We start from the raw sequence: 16692 nt of genomic DNA, 5'->3' as shown, positions 1-16692 counted from the left end.
CCTCAGTTTTGCCCAGCTCCCCACTCTCTCCTCCTTTAATACCCACAGCTCTGCCCCTTTACTTCTTTGAGCCTCACAACCCCTCAGATCCTCATCTATCACCAAATGCCCTCAGGACCCTCTCTCATGTCCATCTTTATGGCCTGAGAGCCATGTCACTGGTGGTCAGGGACCTCGTGTGCTGCTTGTGGGGCTTGTGCGTGGTTAGTGGCCCAGCCCACCCTGCTCAATAGAACTGAGTGGATGAGGAAGGAGAGCACCTTCTCTTACCATCAGCAGAGGCAGTAGTAGCAAATCTCTCTTTATTTATCTCTCTGAATGGCAGGTGCTGAACTTTCTGTTAAATTCAGCTGAAGCCGGTAAAGGGATTTGAGTACTGTTAGGGAGGATGTGGGAATTGCATGGGGTCATGTTCATACAGATATAGTGGCAACACAAACAATTTCCTGTGGAAAAGATGAAGCAGTATATTATGAGCTATGTTATTCAGAAATCTACTTGCTTAGTAGTATAAACTGCTTGAATAAAAAAAGGAAGTAATAATAAGCAAAATCTATTGAATTTCTGATAATGGTAGAATATAAAATAGAAATGGCAGGAGTAAATACAACCATGTCAAAAAAATTGAATGTCCTTCATACAAAGACTGGAGAGAGTAGCCTGTCAGAGAAAATTTGAAGCCCTTTGTTGTGATGCTGTGGACAGAGAAACATAGGTACTCCAATAATTCAATGTTTGTGATATAGCAGAAATGTGATGTAGAAAAGCACCCTTTCCACTTTAGGGTCTCATAGAAGCTTCAGAAATCCAGGAGAAAACTCCCAATCACCTCATCAGGCTTTGAAAAAGTATCCTGTACTTTTACCTCTTTATCCTCTTACCTTTCTCTGTATGATGTTGGCATTCCCAGAGATTTTGCTGCAATGACAAACTGGATGAAGAAGGAGCTAATGCTAAAATGAAAAGTAAACCCCACTAGTGCTATTTTTAAAGGATGACTCTGATGCCATGGACTTTTTCCAAGACATTTTTGCCCATGTGCCCATAAACCAGTTTGCCCTGGCCATATTTCTCTTCTCCCCATAAAAGACTTTTCACATCCAGTTGAGTGTCATTAGCTGCCTTTACTACACCCAAAGTTCTGATGTTTTCTCACCTCCCACGCTTGGGACAGAAAAAGATCCCATCAAAAACATTCAGACACTTTAATGCCTCCCCTGCTTCCTTCCTTTTTATGTTCTACAATTATACAGGCAATGAAGCACAGCTGTAACTAAAAAGTAGAATAACTCTACCACCACTGCATGGTGATTTGACTTCTGAGGGAAACACTTATTTCAGGACTGTGAGATTACAATAGGCTCCAGTGAGTTTTTTTTTGTATTTTTCTTTGGTTTCTCATTGGGAATATTTCAGTGTATGATCTTCATATAGCTCTGGCTTGCAGATTACAATGTCACTGCTGGAAAAAGATTTAAACCCCCAAAACATGTTTAATCTATTGTGCCTATATTATGACAGAGTTTTATTTGATCTTGGCAGTTTGAATATCTTTGGGGAACAGTTGGAAATGTCTTTCTAAACTCATTATTGTTAGTCTAAAGCAGGTTTCAAACACTAAATTGCTGCAAGCTTCAGTTTGAGGCAGCTGTACATTTATTAAACAGACCATTGTACAGCAGAAGTACTGTGTCTTAGATAGCCAGACTGATAACATTTTACACTGTTCTGATACAAGAGAGATTATCTGATGCCTGCTAATGAGGCAATGAAATGCATTTCTAATACAGCACACAGATAAATATTACAGCCTCAGCAAAGCTGAGAAGCATTCAGAATTTTCTGTAATAGCACTAATGCATGCTAGTGGAAAGGAACAGAGTGATGAGAAATACCAAGTATGGGCCAAAGGAAGGCAGAGAGCCAGTTGTGTCAATTCTCTCTGTCTAGTAACAGAAAAAAAAACAAAACACTGAAAATGAAGATCATTATTAAAGAAATTAACCATCAAAGTTAAGCTTGTAATTCACTAGAAGTGAACAAGATGATGTGTCTGTGGTGATTCCCATGCACTTGTGAGATACAGAGCAGTCAGAGACCAAGTATTCCAATTAACCAAGTGTTCAAACACACTCAAGCTCATTCTGTGATGCCATTAATATTTCTGGACTTAATATATACAGAATTGTCACTCTTAAGGATAATTATAGAAGGTCTGGGCTTTGTAACTCAAATAAACCTCTTTGCTTAAAGAATATGAAGAACTTTAAGCCCAGGCATGATCCAGCCATGCTACTCAAGGAGGTCTAGAGAAAGCAGGAGGCTGAAGTGTGCTGTGCTCAAACAGATCTCAGAGGTGTTAGTAAGCATCAGTGTCTCCTCTGCCACATCACCTGCTTTACACATCACATCCAGGACTAGCATTAGTGGTCAGGCTGTGCACTCAGGGACATCTGTGTCCAGGGAATATCTGAATTTGGGGTGACACTGCACTGCTGGCAAGATGATAACCCTGTCTGTAATGTTAGCTCCCTCCCCTGGCAGGTCTGTCTGTGCTGACACTTGCTGGATCTCTCAGTGTCCTTGGCTTACTGGCAAGCCAGTCCTGAGACATCAAGGCTGCTCATGCATGGTGCAGACAGCTGCATGTCTGCTCATGGGAAGGCAGAATTTATAGTCTGGACTCTACACTGATGCGGTCACAAGGCATCTGGATTGCAGCTGGTTATGGAACAAGCTGGGAATGTGAGGAACTGGTTGTGGGACTGTAGATGTGTTTCAACTCCGCATGTGATGATTTTAAGGAATTCTTCCACATAGAAAATAAGGGGTAGAAATTTTTCAAAAGAAAACAAGAGTGACAAATATCAGTCATGTGTTTGCTTTGTTGGCTGTGTTCCTACGTGAAATACATTTATGATCTTTATGTATTTGTTCCATGTCACCTGAACAAAAATGAAACATTATAAATTAATTGCACTGAAAAAATCTCCTTGATGTTGGGCAAGTTTTTCCATTGCATGGAAACTCCTGAACTCCTGACTATCAGCGCTGTCCTCTGACAAACTCAGGAAACTCTTGCTGTACATCACACATGTCTCTAGAGCAGAGGAGAAAAACATCTACACAGTACATATGTTCCTGAAAGGATTAGTTAACAAAATCATCATGGTAGAATTGACTCATGCACAGTTTGTTGTCCACCAGGACCCCCAGGTCCTTCTCTGCAGAGCTGCTTTCCAGCAGATCGGCCCCCAGTCTATATGATGCCTGGAGTTATTCTTCTCCAGGTGCAGGACCCTGCATTTTCTCTTGTTGAATTTCAACATGTTCATCTCTGTCCATCTCTCCAGCTGTCGAGGTCCCTCTGAAGGGCTGCACAGCCCTCTGGGGTATCGGCGACTCCTCCCAGCTTTGTGTCATCAGTGAACGTGTCATTGATGAACAAGTTAAACCAGACTGGGCCCAGAATTGAACCCCGGGTGACACCAATATTGACACACCTTTAACCCTGTGCCACTGATTACAGTCCTCTGGGGTCTGGCACTCAGCCATTTCTCAATCCATGTCACCGTCCACTCAACCAATGCACACTTCCTGAGTTTGCCTATGAGGATGCTGTCAGAGATAGTGCTGAAAATCTTGCTGAAGTAGACAATATCCCCTGCTCTCTGCTCATCTATCCAGGTAGCTGCTTCATCACAGAAGGCAATCAGGCAGGTCAAACATGACTTACCTTCAGTGAATCCATGCTGACTACTCCTGACCAGCTTCTTGTCTTCCATGTGGGTAGAAATTGTCTCCAGAGTGATGTGCTTCATCACCTTTCCAGTGATTGAAGTGGAGCTGACAAGCTGACTGACTGTAGTTCCCTGTGTCCTCCTTGCCTGTTTTCAAGACCAGGGTGACATTTGCTTTCTTCCAGTCCTCAGAAACCTCTCCTGTTCTCCATGACCTTTCAAAGATGACCATGAGTCCTCTGGCTATGATGTCTTCCAGCTCCCTCAACATTTGGGGATGCCTGTCAGGGCCCATGGACTTGTGGATGTCAACTTGGTTTAGGTATTCTCTGACCCAGTCCTTCACCATTGAAAATTCTTCCTTCTTAGATTCCTTTACCCTGGTCTTCTGGGTTGGAAATCACTGAGGGCCGGTCTTACCAGTGAAGACCAATGCAAAGAAATCATCCAATAACCCTGCCTTCTCTGTGCTCTGTTACCAGGGTCCACTCTCAATTTAGCAATGAACCCACATCATCCTTTGTTTTCCTTTTGTTATTCATGTATTTTGTTGGTGGTGTATTTTGCTGTCCTTGACATCCCTGGCCAGATTTAATTCCAGGTCTTTCTAGTCTTACTTCTGCTTACTCTGACAACCTCTCTGTATTCACTATATTGCTTGATTTTGTGTATGTAAAATATGGGTAATAATTAATAGAGAAAATAATGCTTAATGCAGATGTACATATGAAGCTTCTTTTTTCCTAAAATAAGAGGCTCCAATTTCATAGGGCAGATTTGTGCCCAGGCTGAAGCTGACTGGGGTATCTATGTATCAACAGTGAATTGCTTTGTGGGTAGGATGGCTTTTCAACTGGTTTAGTCTGCTTGTTACAAGATGAAGGGAGAAGTGGCAGAAGACTGGAAGGTGAAAATCCATCCACTGCTCATAGGCCTCTTGTGTCTGCTACAGTCCTGACCTTTTTAGGGAAGAGACATGACAATGACAAATACAGGAAGCTCATTTAAAATATGAGACTGGCAGGAGCTTCCAGGGAAACCAAGCTATATAATAAGCTAGAGTTCCTGAGCCTGGCACGATCCTCTCCATCTGTAGCATGTACAAAGCAGGTCTCAAACATCCACACTGGTTTTCCTGCATCCTGCTTGCTGAGTGTCCTTTAAGTATGGATCTGAACGCCCATGGGTCCATGCAGCAAAATGGTACTGAAAAGGGCACTAAAGGGAGGGGAGAGGTTGTCTTCTATATTACAGCTGTCTCGAAAGTATATTTGCCTTCTGAAACTCTGGAGGTGTTTATTATGTTAAGAAAAATTGTCTTTATTATCAGCTACGTTACCATGGGCTGGAAGGAAATCTTGCACTGTCATTGCAGTTGGTGCAGAAAAGGGTGGTCAGTCAGCTTTGGTTTGGCTGCTGTCACTACTTCTGGTTTTCCCATTAATTTCAGGGACTTTGCTGGCATTCCACTGACTCTAATATACTATCATGGATATGAATTCCATGTGTGCACTGTCTGGGAAGGGCTTGTTTGTTTGTTTCTGTTTTGATGGTTTGTTTGTCTTGGAGATTATTTTCAGGCAGGGCTCACCCTGTCCTCACCCTGTCCAAAGCAAAGACAAACCATAGCCTTACTGCCACAGTACAAGGACCTCATTTGAAGCTTCCTCCTCTGCCAGAACAGGCAGCCAAATTATACATGAAATCTGACAGCAGAAACTTCCTCAAGTTTCTGGGTTTAGTTTAATTAAATTTATTTTTATTATTAACCCAGCTTGAAAATATGAATTTCCTACCATATGCAATCAACGGAGAATTAACTTAAATGCTGCATGTTCACATCTGTGCAACTGGTATACATATCTTAAATCTCAATATGAATCATGATTTTTTTTTTCTACTTTCTCTATTGAAAGACCCTTTATAAACACAGCAGCATCAATTATCTGAGTGAACTTTTTTCTATGTTTCCAGTGCTTTGAACATGCAAACCATTGAATTATTACAGGTGTTCCTTTCTTTATGCTACCTTCTTTATGAACATGGGTCCTATTTCAAATGCAAGTGTTCACTACACAAGGCTGTTATAACACCCAGCCTTGTCAGCAGCTCTGCATATGTAACTTAGCAGTTCTTCATGCATTTGCAGTTACAGAGCTGTGAACCAGGATGAAAGTGAACCTGTGTTAGTAAGAGTGTAGTCCTTGAAAGGCCTCTTCTGGGACCTTTAGCCCTGAAGTTAAACTGGGGAGCTGAGGTGAAGGCAGTTTTATTTCACTCTTTGTGCACAGGAAGTTATTCTATGACTGGATCTGCTGCTATTAAACATGTCATTTTCAGGTGGATGGGTATCAGATGGATCTGTTTTCAGGAATGTGCACTTCTCTATCTTAGGCTGCAAGGCTGTAGTGGTTTGACTTCTTCTATATTGAAGATTGCTCTGAGAGATATTGTAAAGCACGTGAAGGACAACACAGTTATCAGTCACAGCTAGCATGGCTTCATGAAGGGAAAGTCCTACTTATCACACCCGATTTCCTTTCATGACAAGGTAATCTACCTGGTTGATCTAGGAAAGCCAGCTGATGATACCTTTTTGGACTTTAGCAGAGCTTTTGATACTTTCTCTCACATAGTCCTTTCAGACAAAATCCCCCAGCTGGATAAACACATCCTGTGATGGGTGAGCAGCTGGCTCATGGGTGGGCTACAAAGGGTTGTAGAGGATGGGGTGACATCAGACTGGTGATCTGCCTCCATCTGCAGCTCTGAGCTCTCTTCAACATCTTTATAAACGACTTGGACACAGGACTGGAAAGGACACTGGGCAAGTTCACAAAAAATACAAAACTGGGAGGAGCTGTTGGCTCCCTTAAAGACAGCAAGGCCCTGCAGCAACACCTTCACAAATGGGAGGACTGGGAAATCACCAACTCCATGAAGATAAACAAGGGGAAGAGCTGAACTCTGCACCTGGGATGGGACAACCCTGGATGTACAGACAGACTGGGGAAGGAGATGCTGGAGAGCAGTGCCATGGAAAAGGATCTGGGACTGTGGGTCCATGGCAAGTTGAAGAGGAGCCAGCAGTGCCCTGGCAGCCAGGAGGGCCAGCCCTGTCCTGGGGGCATCAGGGACAGCATCACCAGCCAGGCAAGGGAGGGGATTGTCCTGCTCTGCTCTGAGCCGGGACAGCCTCACCTTGAGTTTTGGGTGCCACAATAAAAAAGAGATTTTAAACCATTAGAGACCATCAAAAGGAGAACCACATGTGTGGTAAAGGGTCTGGAAAGGAAGCTGTTGAGGAGAGGTCACTTGGTATGTTCAGCCAGGAGGAGAGGAGACTGAGGGCAGAACTCATCACAGTCAACAACTTCCTTATGAGATGAAGAGGAGGGGCAGACCCTGATCTCTTCTCTGTGGTGACAGTGACAGGGCCTGAGGGAATGGCCTGAAGCTGTGTCAGGGGAGATTTAGGCTGGATATCAGGAAAAGGTTCTTCCACAGAGGGTGGCTGGGGATTGGAGCAGGCTCCCCAGGAAAGTGATCACAGCTTCAAGCCTGACAGAGCTCAAGAGGCATTCGGACAATGCTCTCAGGCAGCTTCCTGGTGTGGATCTTGGAGATGGTCCTGTGCAGGGCCAGGAGCTGGTCTTTGATGATCCTTGTGGGTCCTTTCCAATTCAGGATATTCTGTGTTTCTGTGGTTCTGTGACTCTATGTGCCCTTTACAATAGACAGCTAATAGCTGGACTTTTGAGAACAAGATGGTTTTTTAGGACTTCCAACATCACAGATTAATTGAACAATATGTTCAGCTGTTTTCTGATAGAACTGAAACAAATCCAAAGCATTTTGTTGCTGTTGTGAATCATACTAGACTTGACTGATTCCTTTTTCTTAAATAAAAGCAGACTTATCAGTTTACTCTGTCAATGAAACACTTCCTGCACAACAATTCCATCTGTTACAGAAACACAGTGTACACCATTAGTTTGACCATTTCTATTAGCTGTGTTGACCAAATAAGTTTTTAAGATCTTCAATCCTTTCCATTCTTGGGGAAAACAAGAAGAACCTATCACAAAACATATTATTTTTGATTATTGTTATATAATTTAGCTGCCAGTGTGTATAGTCAATATTTCTTTCAGTGGAGAAAATACATATGTGATGAGTTCTAAAGCCTGTCATTAAAAGGTCATAGTTCTGCTCTATAAATGCCAAGCCTTAATTACCTTTATGTTATTTTGATCTTTGGTTGTTATCTTGAAAAACTGGTTGTATTTTGGTCTTCCATCTCATTGATTGCAGCTCCAGTCTTCAAGCTTAAACAGATATGAGGAGCACCAGAGACTGGGAAGGCATATTAGACAGCCAGAAGGATATAGACATTTCTGGAAATGGATGAAAGTGAAGCATGAGGATAGATTGTAAAACCCAATTGACCTTGTTCCACTTACTGTCTCTCTCTTTCCCACACAAGCAGGCTGTAGTAGATTAACAGAAGCCGAAAACCAAGTTATGTATCACGGTTCATTTTAATTTGTAGATAAGATCAAACAACAAAAAAATTGAAACATTTTCGGTTTAGATGTCCACCATTTTTTGGCATTTGAAGAAAGGAGCAATGCCTCTATCTCTCTGCCTGAATTAAATGGTTATTTGCTAATGCTGTCCATTACAGTGTAACTTAGTGTTGCTTGTTTGCTTTCACAAGGGTTTGCTGATGCAAAGCACAGCCTGGTGAAATATAGGTCAAATACAGTCTGAAACGTTAAAAAGCAAACTCTTATGCATTGCTAATTCAGATTATGCTATGCCCTGAACAAGCAGAGCAGGAGGCAGACAGAGACGGCTTACTGCCTAAAAATTTGGGATAGGGAGACGAACAAATAGAAAAGCAGAACACCACAGAAGAGTGTAAGAATAGAACAGTAAGAATATTATCCTATTTATATGAATCTTTAATTTTTAAATTTTCATAATTTTGTTTTTCTAACTTAGAATCTGGTTAGGGAGGCTTAGCCAGCAATTATAAAAGAAGGCTGGGAATGTCAATTTTAGAACATCCCTTGCTATGAAACACTGTTTTTCACCATGAGCCTCAAAGAATTATCTGTAACAGAAATGCAAATATTTAAGAGGTCTAAATACACATTACCTTTTTTTTTTTTTTTTTGGTATTCTTCATTGTTCACTTCTGTTGCCTGATAGCAGTGAGCTGAATGTAGCTTTCTATTCAAAAGGTAGCTGAGAAACCTCTGTGCCTTGTAGCACATTGGCTTTATCACCAGGTACAACAGGATCCTTTGAAATTCAGTGAAAGTCTCAAATAATGCTTTTTTTCTTGCAGAGTCCCATTTCTTAAATCAAGACACTTTCTCCCTGTGATTTGTTTTTATTTATTTACAGGTTGAAATGCAAGCATCCACACATAATACTCTAATTGCATCTTTGTTGTTGTAGTCACAGACAACATTACATAGCCATCATGGTAACAAAACAGGTATTTTGTTTCATGCTTTCTGTCAAAGTTTCACATGACTTGGTTAGAGAGAGGAGTCCCTCCCAGAGGAGACAGCTGAACATCCACACAGCATTAGCCAGCTGCATTTGAAGATGGAATTAGGAATAGAATGAACTTCCAAAAGAACAATCCTAGTATGGAAGAGAGCCATAAAATGATTTAAAGTAGTGAAACAGCAAAGAGGAAGCACTGTGGGTTTCCTATGACAACTAGTGCTTTGTCTCTTCCTCTGACTCATGATATCTTGTAATTTTTTAGTTTTTCTTTCTAAAACATTTAAAAGGACACAATGAACTGAACTTCTGCGATCAAAATAGTTTGTTAAGGGTAGAAGTATTTTTGTCTCATGGTTTTTGTTTTCTTTTGTTGTTATGTGGGGCTTTTTTGGTATGTGTGTGTGTATTTTTATTTTTTTTTATTTTCTTTTAAGATACTCAGAAGCTTCTTATTATCATTGATTCATATCCTTATGAGTAAATCAGTAAGGTGTTAAAATCAATACTAGTATCTCCATGGGAAGAAAAGGGACCTCACCAGTCCAAATTACCATCTTTCCTGGCTCTTCAGAAACTGAAGAAGAACATCTGAATTGCAGAAAAGCTGCTGTCAACTGCGCTGCTTTTTTTTCTCAAGACAATAGGTTATAGGTTGAGACTTGTTTTGGCAGTAGAATTACTGCTCTTTGCCAAAAGTGAAAGAGGGAATAGAAAATGGGGAAAACCCTGACTGCCATCAAAACATCTGGGGTGCCATAAATATGCAGTATTTGGGTGCATTCCTTATATTTCCTCCCAGAATGTGAACATCATTTGCAGCCCTTCATGTACAAATCTTCTTTTCTGGTTGCTAAAGATTCCATCATTGCCATCATTGTTGCTTCTTCCTGAAGGACAGAAGAGTGTCAGAGGTTTGAAAAGTATGTACTAAAGTAGAATCAAATGCTGTAAAAATTCAATTTTGGGGGGATTTCTCTCACCTTCAGTTCTAAGGTTTCTACCTCAGGATTTTTTTCTTTTTGGGTCACCACTTAGATCTCTGGTTTGGGACAAGTATTCTCTGCTCTGGAGATAATAAGCAAGCAGGTAAATGCAGACAGCATTTGCAGGTAGACTGCACAATGGTACAGCTCACTAACTGAAGGAAAAACAGTTGAGTTTACCAGCGCTGAGACCTTGGTGCAATACGATGTCAGCAGTCTGGGTTACAGTGCAAGTGTTTCACAACATAAGGAAGCACTAGTTCCTTAAGTAGATCTTCATTAATAACACAAAATCAAAGAGACCTAGGGTAGTTTGGAGCTTGAATATATCTAGAAATAGTATGTCTGGGATTTTTCCCACTGCGGTTGAAGTACAGTTTGAAGGAAACATATCAGGAGTGAATCAAGCATTATTAGTAAATGTAAGGTCTCATCTGACTTTTATATTTTTGTAATTAGTTCTCTTTTAAATGCAAGGAAATGGCTCCAGCTGCACTAGATTTCCTGCTGATGTTGGTGGGGTTGATTTTGACTTTAGGAGGATTTTTGTCTGTAGTCAAATATAGTTTAGTGTAGCAAGTAATGTCTCTGCAGCACTAGTACTGCATATGCGCTCCTCTGAAACTACCCCTGCAGTGCTCAGCACTGAACAGAAATAAATTGCACTTAAATGGCCTTAACAGGAAAGGTTGCCTTTCCTATATACATGGCACAGCACTGTCAGCTTGCTGAAGTGGTTAAATATACAGGCAACACAGGTGCCTGTGCATTGGCAAGGAAGTCTTATATCATACTGCAACACTTTTGAAAGCAAAGATAAAATAAGTTATGAATTTTTTTATCTGTTTGTATAACTTACTGTGTTAAATGATTGTTTGCAGTTAAGGAAATAAATTTAGCTTTCTAGTATGTGCCAAAAATATTCACAGTATTTAATTTTCTCAGGAAGTTAATGTTCCTGGGATGCATTTCTTAGAGGTGAATGGATTGCCCTTGACTTCTGGGGACTTATTCGTGGACTATGTTAGGGAAGCTTTTTCTTCCAGTCCTCCAGAGCCTGCAGCTGATTTCAACTCTGGTTTGCTTCTTGAAAATAGATTCAAGTACTCACTGCTCATTGCCAACAGGCAGCACAATACTGTGTTGTAGTGCTCATAGTCTGGTATCTGGGGATATCTGTTACCACAGATCTCTGAAGTCTTTTCCATAAAGATCACCTGGTGCATAGGAGCATAATACGTTGCCCAGTGATAATGGGAAAAACCCAATTAATCTGCACCCCCTTTCAAGCACTATGCAATTTCTTTGCAATGGTGGCTTCCTCACACCCCTGCATGAGTCTGAGTGGGGGTGTACTGCAGTCTCTGCAGGACAAAGAGCCCATTCCTGGGTCTTCTGTATCTGAGCCAGGCTGTGCATGCCATGTGCATGGTTAGGTGCTGCATTGTGGTGGCTACACACATGGCCCAAGATCAGAAGCCTGACTGCATGATCTCACAGCTGTTCAGATCCCAATTTCCAGCATCATGTTCCTCCAAAGAAAATCCAGTCAGTGAAAGATGTGTCTGTCTGCATGCCTGTAGCAATTTTTTTTTGCTTGCAGAGGAATTGTTATTAAGAGTAAAATAATTGGCAAGCTTTTAAGAATGGAACTTCTGGTCTCCCTTGTAGTGGGTCAGAAGCAAGACCAGGACCTGCCAACATCATTAATGAAACCTGGACTGGACCTTACTCATAGTTCCAACATTTTGTGTCCTTTTGCTTCAACAGTGTTCCAGCTCTAAAACTGTAGTTATAAGTTCTCTACATCTGCCAAAAAGCCAAAAGGAACTGTACAAAATAGGCCTTGGGATATGTACTTTAGCCAGTGTGTATTGGTGGTAGGTTGTGGTTTGGCCTGAGCACCAAAGAAAGGGCCAAGTCTCCATAAAAGAAATTGGAAGCCTACATTCACAAATAGGATTGGAGTCTAGGAGGTCCTCCTTTGCTCTCACTTCACCTAGGTTGAAATCACAGAGCTATTTGAATGGAGCTCAGCCAGGGAATACACCAGTAGCAGTGGTTCAGAAAATCAGATCTCTGACATTAAAACCAGAGTAATGACAATGAAGAGTTGATATTGCTACAGAAATTCAATTAATACAGTGACAGTGGTATATATTTGAAACTTCAGTGAGATTTGGCCATTGTTTTTTGTAGAAGATTAAACAGTGCTGGGCACTGGACCCTGACATTCTACATTGTTAAATTGTTAAAATGGCTCCAGGTATGTCTCTTACCTCTGTTATGTCTCACAAACTTATTTGTGCCATTACATGTTAGCTGGTCTCAGCTTAGAGCATGGAACTTTTAATTGCTCTTACAGGTGTAGCCCACTGATCTAGTCATGGTATGTCAGAGAAATTTCTGATGGAGCTGTTGTCTCGGGCCTGGAACAGGCAGGAAGGGGACACTTGAGTACCAGGGATGTGGTGATGAGGAAGATTTCAAGTGTCTGTGTCTTTGCTTTATTGTGAAGTTTATTAATATGTATTTCAATAGATAGACAGATAGACCAATGCATAATATAAAATACAATAAAAGTTACTTTGAATGTCATATGTATGTAGATATATGAAGAACTTTAAATAACTTTTTTCTTTTTTAGATTGCCTCCATGGAATTCCCACACTGGAGAAAGTAGGAGAACGTAGGAGAAAGTAGGTAACGTGTATTTTTATTGTAATTGTCCAAAGCCAAAACTAGCTGAGCAGAGGAAATCTTAATGGCCCTGGAGAGAGTCTCAGAATATTGTTTTCTTTGTATTAGAATATAATTTTTGTTGCAGCCATGGAGTTTACAATCTGTGCTGCACAAATATGGGTGGCCTTGTGGGACCATGAATATCCTCAGTGGCAACACTTCACAGATGATCTCTGGGGGATATTAAATTGGAAATTTCAAGGGGTCAGGGACTTAATTCTCTTTTATCTTAGTCCTTCTGCCAGCTATGGGGAATTAAGACATGGTGACACACAAAAACCATTTTGCACCACAAGCCATTCTGAGCCAAGTTTATTACTGAGACAGAGAGCTCATTAGAAGGACTGAGTACGTCAGGAGCATAACACTATGGTAGAACAGGTGGAAATGGTAACAGGCTGCTCGTGATCAGCAGACTTGCAGTGGTTGGGATGCAGCTATTTATGTTCCTCTCAGAAATGAGATGAAGGCCTTCATTTTGTCATGTTGGGCTTCCTCTGAGATACCTCTTATGGGCTTCTGAGTCATTGGAGCTCCTGCTCTCTACATGGTGTGGTGATGTCTCCAAAGACCTATGTCTTCTTTTAGTCTGAAATACCTGTATTGGCTGAACTGCCCTGGTAATCCTCAGACCGTCTGTGTTCTGCTGTAAATTAGTTGCTGTGATGAAAATGAGAATTTTGCTTGAGCTATGTTTTGAATCATGACAGACCCCAGACTATGTTTTGGCAAGTTATAATCCAAGATCTTTTCTTTTTAGCACAACTGCTTATTCCTAATCGTCCATGGAACGAGCTACAGGTTTAGAAGGTCTATTTATGCAGTTGTTTGATGCTAAGCTAAAAATCCAGATCCTCTGACTCACAGAAGTTCCTTCATTCAGAAATACCTTGATATCTGTCTGCTGATGCCCATTATTTGCCATGAATGTAGCCCCAACCTTTTCGGTGAAAGAAACGATCTTGTGATGTGTAAACCTCTCTCTGTCTGAATAACAGAGCATGACTTGATCTACAGTTCTCAGTTTTCTTTGTGTTACTACTGACCTTCAATTCCTTTCACAACAGCTGAATGGCAAATTGATTAGATAGCACTTCAGCTAAAGCATCATTGACTGTGAATTCTTACACTCTCCTTAATCTGCATAATTTTATTTTTCTGAAAATCATGATACATGAGCTATTCTCTATTTTCAAAACCTCCAGTTCAAGGTGTGCATCTAACTGTGTTTAGGTATTATGTATGGCTTCATGTTCTCACCTTCACACAGGCTTAGGCAGTAGTTAGACTCCCTTTGTAGTCACTAGCAGATGCTCTCCATAGAAAGAGATAATTATCTTTTGGATCTACCTGTTTAGCTGCCTGGGTGAGTTGCCTGTATGACTTCCACAGATTGAACAGAGGAAAAAGAGACACTTTACCAAGTCCAGTAGCTCCAAAACATACAATATTAAGGTATTAAACATAAATTACGGGTGGAAAATCCTAAGCAAACAAGCTTGATACTCTTAACCTCTTTGGGATAGGAGGCAAAAATACCTTTCTGTTATATATCTGAATTCCTTTAAGATATACTGAAAAAGAACTTATTCCTTACTTTTCAGATGTCACTGCTGATAGTCAGGATCAAAAGCATTATGATTTGGCTGAAGTCTGGTGGCAAGTTTGTGAACAGTCAAGTTGTGGCCCAGGTCTCCCTCCAACCCTTTAGGTCAGTAGCACAGTCACCCCAGCCTTTGGCAGATGCTGAGCAGCTGTGGCCACATCAGCAGCTGGTGCACCAAATGCCAGAGCAGAAAGTGGGAATGGGAAGCAGAAGTTGTAGACCATCAGACATGAGCTCAGAACAGAAAAATTCAATAGACTAGTTAGAAAAGCAGAGTATTCCAAGGTTTTATAAGAAGTTTACTGAAGCTGCTGATTTCTGTGAATGATTCTATTTGATTCAATAGTGTGAATATTGAAATTCCTGGATGTTTCAATGCTGAAAAAAAGGCAGATTCCTAGCAGGGGGTCTTTAAATATGAAACTGATGGAATGGATGAGAAGGGAGGGCTATTGCATCTCCAGGAGGGAGGCAGAATGTGAACATCAAATGGGAAGGTATCACCTTTTGTTCTGTCTAATGTAAAGTTCCTTCTATAAAATAAGTGCTTAATTTATCAGCCTGTTTATAGGCTTTGGCCATAGTTGTTTGAGAGTTTTTTTAGAATTTGAATTATCTTAGTATGTCTCCTCTTGTTTGGTTAGTTCTAGTTGTATAAGTAGTAAATTTATTTCTTCTGTCACTTCTGACTCGCACCTGCTCCTTTTGAATTTCTTCCATTCGCATCTCTCTTTGGCCTGAGTCTGAAATCCTTAATTTATACAGCATTTGACAGAACATTTCCAGAATTCTGTTACCATATTCTTCCTCTCCAGTGAACTCAGTACTTGTTTGCTCAGCATGTATTGCATAAAGACTAAAAGATGTTGAATATAAAGGCTCCCTAGCTTCCGGAACAAATCCATATCTGTGTATCTAATCAGAGCTGTCTTTCTCACTCCAGGCTGGTAAAAACTGAATTGCCACAGAGCTCAGTAAAGAGTGATTTTGCAGGTGCATCTTTTGTAGCTGTGCTTGTAAATCTGCCTTCTGGGATGTTTGGAAGGCAGTCTCAAGCACCTACAAAGAAGGAATGCACTATGAAGAGCAGAGATAAATACAAATATTAAAGTTACTATTGACTGTTTAGAAGCTGCAATATTTGATAGCATTTGTGAGAAATTTTTCGTGTGTCAATACAGCAAAAACAGCAGATTTTAAAATTCACTTTTTTTTTTTGGTGGGGGGAAGGGGACTGAAATAAGTTTGTGTAATATTTTAAGGTATTCTGAGAACACAATACTGGGATCTAATATTTGCTTTCTTGCAATGAGAACATATTTAACTCTGGCCACACCAAAACATAAAATTGATCACACTCACATTGTTTACACTGCAGTGAGGGACACATATGTACCAACTTTATACCTTTTCCAAGGAGCTAGGTAAACCCAGAGAGCCATTTTGTCCAGACTGAGATTTTCCAACTGAGATTTTGTTGCCAGTCATAGCTGAGGTGTAAATTCAAGTCAAACTTTAAAATAGTTTTATGAAATACTGTCAGTTCAGTGAAAGACACACAGGAGCAGAGAGGAGATTGCTTTTTAAAGAATAGAGCTGACACCCAATAATGTGTGTTTGAAGCCTGGAAAGCCAGCTGAATTCTGGACTGCATCAAGGCGGTGTGGCCACTTGGAAGGTGATCCTATCCCTCTGTCTGCTCTGGTGAGATCCCACCTGGAGCACTGCATCCTGCTCTGGGATCCCCAGCACGAGAAGGACATGGGGGAGGCCATGAAGATGATCAGGACTGGACCACTTCTTCTGTGAGGACAGGCTTAAAGAGTTGGGGCTGTTCAGCTGGGAGAAGACTCTGGGGAGACCATTTTGCACTTTCCAGTACATGCAGGGGTCCTAAAAAATAGTTGGAGAGGGGTTTTTTACAAGGGCATGGAGCAATAAGATTAGGGGTAATGATTGCAAACAGAAAGAGGGTAGGATTACATTAGATATTAGGAGGAAATTCTTCACTATAAAGGCAGTGAGGCACTGGCACAGTTGCCATGAGAAGTAGCAGATTAAGTGTTCAAGGATGGGTAACTGAGCAACCTGGTCT

The sequence above is a fragment of the Cyanistes caeruleus genome, chromosome Z (genome assembly GCF_971803275.1).
Source record: "Cyanistes caeruleus chromosome Z, bCyaCae1.hap1.1, whole genome shotgun sequence".
NCBI lineage: Eukaryota > Metazoa > Chordata > Aves > Passeriformes > Paridae > Cyanistes > Cyanistes caeruleus.
This window is presented reverse-complemented; position numbering follows the sequence as displayed.